Source organism: Triticum aestivum, chromosome 3A (genome assembly GCF_018294505.1).
Source record: "Triticum aestivum cultivar Chinese Spring chromosome 3A, IWGSC CS RefSeq v2.1, whole genome shotgun sequence".
NCBI lineage: Eukaryota > Viridiplantae > Streptophyta > Magnoliopsida > Poales > Poaceae > Triticum > Triticum aestivum.
In genome coordinates, this window is record NC_057800.1 from 729,404,838 (window position 1) to 729,410,951 (window position 6,114).

The following is a 6,114-nucleotide window of genomic DNA, read 5'->3' on the forward strand; positions in this document are numbered from 1 at the left end:
ATGGTGGGGGATCTTGCAGTTGCAGTCGCAAAGCTATGTGTGATGCAAACCGCCCTTCGTCGTCTGGATACACTCCCTTGTTCTGAACAATGCATTTATTGGCTGAAGAGTGTGGACGATTTGCAACACAATGAGCGAGCCATTAGGGTTGCGTATGGTGGGTATGACTTGAATTACTTAGGCAAGAAAGCATGGCAGCTGCTCAACAAGGCCAATAGTCTCCTCATTCAAGGAGACAACTTACTGCACCCGAAAGATTATTTGCAGGGAACAATGAACTTCTACATGAAGAAGGTGATTGGTTTCATTAAGACCACAGGTGACGAGTCTACCGGATTGCTGGGGATTTGGGGCATGGGTGGTGTGGGAAAATCATCCCTTCTCAAGCTCATTAGTGATTCTCGTTCAGAGGATGGTTACAATTCCTTAGAAGTTATGTTTGTTCGTGCTGGCATTGGATGTACAGTTAGTCAGGTGCAAGAAGCTATTGCCACTTTTATGGGACTATCTATAACGCACAATGAGACTTCCCAAGCAAATATCATCCGTGACCACCTCAATGATACAAGCTTTTTATTGCTGTTGGATGATCTATGTGAGTATCTAGATTTGGGAGTTGTGGGCATCCCCTTTCCACTGGGGAGAGTTGTGGTCTCCCTCCAGAGAGGTTTGGAACACAAAATATGGCGTAAAGTTGTGTTAACAACACGGAACCTGGACTTGTGTCACAAGATGAAATGTCGCCGTGAAAATATCATCCAAATGGAGTGCTTCAATGAAGAAAGGCCTGGGAACTCTACCGTGAAGGTTGGCCTGCAATCATCAATAGAGATGATGAAATTGATATTTTGTTGCCACAAAAGAAAAAGCGGTCGCGCCGCAGCCATGCAAAGAGACAGGTGTTGAAGCTGCAGCGGCGCACTGTCTCCCATGACCAGCCGCAGCACCCACAAGATGATGGGTTGCCTGAAATGACGAACTCCTCTGAGAAGGTGCGATGTTTCATTGAGGCCAAGGACACCTAGTCCCTACTAATGGGGATTTGGGGCATGCGAGGCGTGGGCAAGACAACTCTGCTCAGGCTCGTGCGTGATACTTACACAGGTAACAATTGCTTCGATCACATTATGTTCGTTGGGGCTGGAACCGGATCTGTGCTGAACAATGTGCAACATGCTATCAGCATCAATCTAGGTTTTGATTTGGCCATGATGTCATCACTAGATGAGTTGTCCCGAGCCACACATATCTTCAAGTATCTTCAACACAAGAGCTTCTTGTTATTATTGGATGACATAAGAGAGCCCCTTAATTGGTGGGCTGTTGGCGTGCCAATATCACCGTATAGGCAGCAAAAGATTATCTTGGCGACGAGGAGTCAGGCTGCATGTGCCCTCATGGGGTTTCATGCCGCCAACATCATCCAGATGCAGTCTTTGCAAAAAGGGGATGCATGAAGACTCTTCAAAGACAAGGTTGGGATTGGAATCATGGACGATCATCCTCAAGTTCATCATATTGCAAAGCAGGTATGCTGATCAAATACTTGTGTATTTGTGTTTAGGTGTATCTATTTAGTTTTTCACATTCTAGTAAATACCACTCTTGTGGCAACAACTGCTCCAGGACTTACTTGCATTTTGGGTTGTGTATCATAAGCAGATGGTTGCATAGTGCGGAGGCTTGCCCCTAGCCTTATGCGTGCTTGGTCGAGCCATGTCGAATAAGAGAGACCCGAGGGAATGGAGAAGCGCACGCAGTCAGCTCAGGGCTATTAGCTTGGAGCCATGTGAAATCGACGAGAAGATAGGCACTATAATCGCTGACCCTCTGTATAGATGGAGAGGGGACACCATCCTCCCAACTGAGCAGATCCAAGCCAAGACTGCTGTTGGACAGGAAGATGCAGAATTGCCAGCTAAACAGATCCCAGCCATGACCGCTGCTGAACCGAAAGATCTGACACAGCAAGTTAAAAGCGTCCGATTCCGAAAGGAACGGTCGGTCGGGTTCGAATTGTAACCGTGTAGCCTTATATCGCTGCTGCCAAGCAGGAGAGTTGGCGTCCTGCTTTGTGAGTCCCTTGCATTGGCCTTCCACACGAACTGGTTGAATTCTGCATCACCTCGAGGTATTGCCCGGTTGATCCTCTGTTTTGGGAGTCTGTTGTTGATCTGCAGTTATGTTGTACACTGTTCTTTTCCTTGACAATCAATATATCAAAATGCCTCTGGTTTTTCTTTTAAAAGGAGAACAGATTATCCATCCATCTGAAGTTTGGCTCAGTAATCCACAGATTAGTGTATGATTCACGAACAGATGACACTTGGTATCCCCCAATTAGATTATTGCGCCTTTCCGATGTAAATTACATACTGCTATGTGGGCGCAAGATTTGATCAAAATCATTCACATGTTAGTATCACCGAACCTTCTTTAGCATCCATAACACCCAACCATTCACCATAGAGCTCTGGATATTTAGATCGTGGTAATTTTATTCCTTACAAGTACACATAAAATACATACTCCCTTCGATCCGGATTAATTGACACAGTCTCTATACAGTACATCTATTGCTCAGATGCAGTTGAAACTGCAACATAATAGTAATAATCAACAGTAACGCTTTTGCTATCTTTGGAACGGTGTTCTCTCCAGTTGATCTTCCACATCTGGAGTATGCTTATTCTGCAGAATAGAAAGAAAAAGAGGTTAGTCACACTCATACAGAGATGCAAGGCTTTCTACATGACATGCTGCTATAACAGAAAAAGGCTGAATAATCAGTTGAATGCATCTCTGAGGCATACTTAGGTGGTGAAATTGTTCTTAGAAGTACACCAAAGGGCAGTAATCTACGCCGGCGCACCGGCCCAACTGTTGGGCCGGTCCAGCCCCAGCCACCTGATGCAGCAAGATTCAACCGTCCGATTCGACGCGCGTTGACTTTCTCATCTTCTTCTTCCTTCCCGCTCGCTGCGCGCGTTGCCCCCTTCTGCCTGGACGTCCTCCCGGCCGGCGGTGACCACCCCCTCATCTAGGCCTCCTCCCCTCCGCCATTCTGTGCTGCTGGATGTCGTGGTCGCCGCCGGTCGCTGCCATCGTCTCTCATGTTTCTCGTCAGATCTATATGTATGCAGCAAGCTTTCACCCGTGGGTTGCAGCTCCTCGTAGCGACGGTCGCAGCTCCTGGGGAGGCGGCCGCAACTTCTATTGGCGACGGTCACCGGTCGGAGCACCTTCGGCGATGCCCTCACAAAAAAAGTACTCTCCCTGGGGTTGCCGATAGTAGCAAAATAATCGACTGCTTGTAGCAAAAAAGTATATCAGATCCAACAAAAAAAGCTCGCCGCTGCCGCTCGCCGTCGCCGTTGTAGCAAAACTGTTTACCGCATGTAGCTTCCTTAGTTGCCGGTAGCAGCAAACAATTGATATGGTTGTAGCAAAAACAAAAACAAATGTCAGCCGGCCGCTGCGTATGGTGGTAACAAACCTTGCTGCCGGTTGTAGCAAAAATCTTCATGGTTTGCAGCAAAAAAAATGTTCACGCCCATTGTCGAGGTTGCATCATCTTCATGAACCTGTGTGGCAGAAAAATGTCGTCGCCACTAGTAGCAAATGAATGTGACGGTAGTAGCAAAACAAAACACTGGTTCCAGCAAATGAAAAATAGCGACAAATCTAGTATTTGGTTCCAGCAAAATAAAATATCGGTTGTGACATCCCTCGCCGCCGCATGTATAGCATCTCCCACGGCCGGTTGCAGCACTCCATAACAGAAAAACGAAGCTCTATATGGCCACATCCATGACGACTGCTGTGTCATCGTGAGCGTCGACTCACAGCAGTGTGTGCGCAGGTAGCAGAAAAACAAAGGGGGAACCGAGGGCAGCAAAACGTCATCTCCGTTTGGTTGCAACTCGCCGTCAGAGATAGACGTCCGCGTGGTCGATGCTTTCTAGCACGCGAGGACGTCGTCGCCGGTGAGAGAGCTTGTGGGGTCTCGAGCTGCGTGAGGAAGACTGGGAAGGAGCAGAGCCATGGCGCTAGAGGTTGAAGAAACAGACCGAGTAGAACGAAGGAGGAAGAAGAAAAGGCACCAGATTTAATTCGCGGCTGGGTCCACTCAGATTTATGGGACGCTGCGCGTGTGGACGCGACCGGCCGAAGTTTCGGCCGGCGCGCCGTATACAAGTGTTTCCCTTATCCAAAGGCATACCAAGCACTCTCTTACGTGCAATTGCAAACATCGTGCCAAAATAGTATGTATGGTTAAAACGTGTTCGTATTATAGAACAAATAAACAGCTAATAAAGTGCAATTACGAAAATAGAAACCGTTCAAATGATTGAATCTCTACTACCTTTTTTCTTTTGAGAAGATTGAATCTCTACTACCTAGCTCGATCCCCCCGTGCAGCCGCACATGGGTCAAGCCCGGCAAAAGCCCACACCTAACGTGTCCTCTGGTAAAACTATTCCGCGCAGCTAATGCCGGGAAAATCCTATTCGCCGCTCGCTGCGGCAAACTGTCGAGCGATCGCACAGGGGGCACCGCAGCGAGCGATAGAAATGGGCCGGCCCACACATAATGCGTCCAAACCGGTTTTGGAAACATTCCAGAAGGTTCGCTGAACCGGGTTTTTTTTCCTATGTCGTTTCTTTCTGGTTCTTTTTCAGCTTTCTATTGTTTTTTATTTCTCTTTTTTTCGTTTCTGTTTGTTTTTCATTTTTTCGTTTTTTGTTTCTTGTTTCACTTTCTTTTTCAAGTTTATTTTTCTTTTTCAGAATATGTTTGTAGTTTAACAAAATGTTTATGATTTTCTTTTTTATATCCTTTTCTTTTCTTCTCTTCCTTAAAAAAAACCAAAATTTAAATTTTGTTCGTGTTTCCAAAAAATGTTCAGTTTTTGGAAAAATGTTCTCAAAATTCAAAATTTGTTCTCGTTACACAAAAAAGTACAAAACTTCTGAAATTCAGAAAATGTGCTGAATTTCAATTTTTTGTTCACATATTCAAAAAATGTTCGCGCTTCTAAATTTGTTCGGGATTTATAAATATTTCTCTCCGTTTCAAAATATGTTTTCAAGATTCAAAAAAATGTTCATGCTTTAAAAAATTGTTCGGACTTCCAAATTTGTTCGGAATTTTTCAAAATTTCTCTCCGTTTCAAAATATGTTCTCAAGATTCAAAAAACGTTCGTGCTTTAAAAAATTGTTCGCACTTCCAAATTTGTTCATGATTTTTTAAAATTGTTCACATTTCAAAATTTGTTCTCAAGATTCAAAAAATATTTGGGAATTGAAAAAAAGTTCTAGCTTTCCAAATTTGTTCACAAATTCAATAATTGTTCATGTTTTTCTAAAAAAAATCACCAAATTCAAAAAATGTTTTGCAGAGAAAATGGCAGTTTTTTGTTCTTGTTTTTCAGAAAATGTTTTGCATTTTCAAGAAATTCTTCTTGAATTCGGAAAAAGGTGTTTTTTCATGTTGTTCTCTTCTTTTGATTTTTTTTTCAGATTCCCAAAAATGTTTCAAGTTTTAATTTTTTTCTCTGTGAAATATGAAAATGTTTGCGGCTTATGTTCGTATAAGGCGGACTGCCATTTTATGTACGAAATCCCAGGAATTATGGTGGCTATCAGGATCGCTCACTTGCAATAGGTTATCTGTTTGATCCCTGCCGCTGTTGTTTGTTTCTTTAAGTATGGCACTTCCATCTTAACACGACAAGTCAATCGTCGCAGTGGCTAGCTCAGCACGCCATCCACCACGAGGTCCCAGGTTTGATTCGATTCACAGCTCATTCGCGCTCTATTTTTTACCTTTTTTTATATCGCGATCGTGCCACCGGAATTGGGCCAGCCCAGGTTAGCGGCGCCCTGTGCGATACGCCGGCACTTTGCCGCAACGAGCGGTCAATAGGAAGTCCCCTAATGCCTGGCGCCCCTATGTCTTGCTTTAAGCGAGACAGGGGAAAGCTCTCGCAACGAGGGGAGCCCTAGATGGGCTGGCCAGCCGTGTGGGAGGCCAGGACCTGTTTTTTTCTATTTTCTGTTCATGTTTTTCGCTTTATTTTTATAATTTCTTTATACTTTAAAATATTATAT

The 6,114-nt window shown here is 44.4% G+C and overlaps 1 pseudogene; it reads left to right on the plus strand.

Annotated features, from left to right (window-relative positions):
- Window positions 1-2,022, plus strand: LOC123057302 (probable disease resistance protein At1g63360; annotated as a pseudogene).
- Window positions 2,023-6,114: the final 4,092 nt, after the last annotated feature.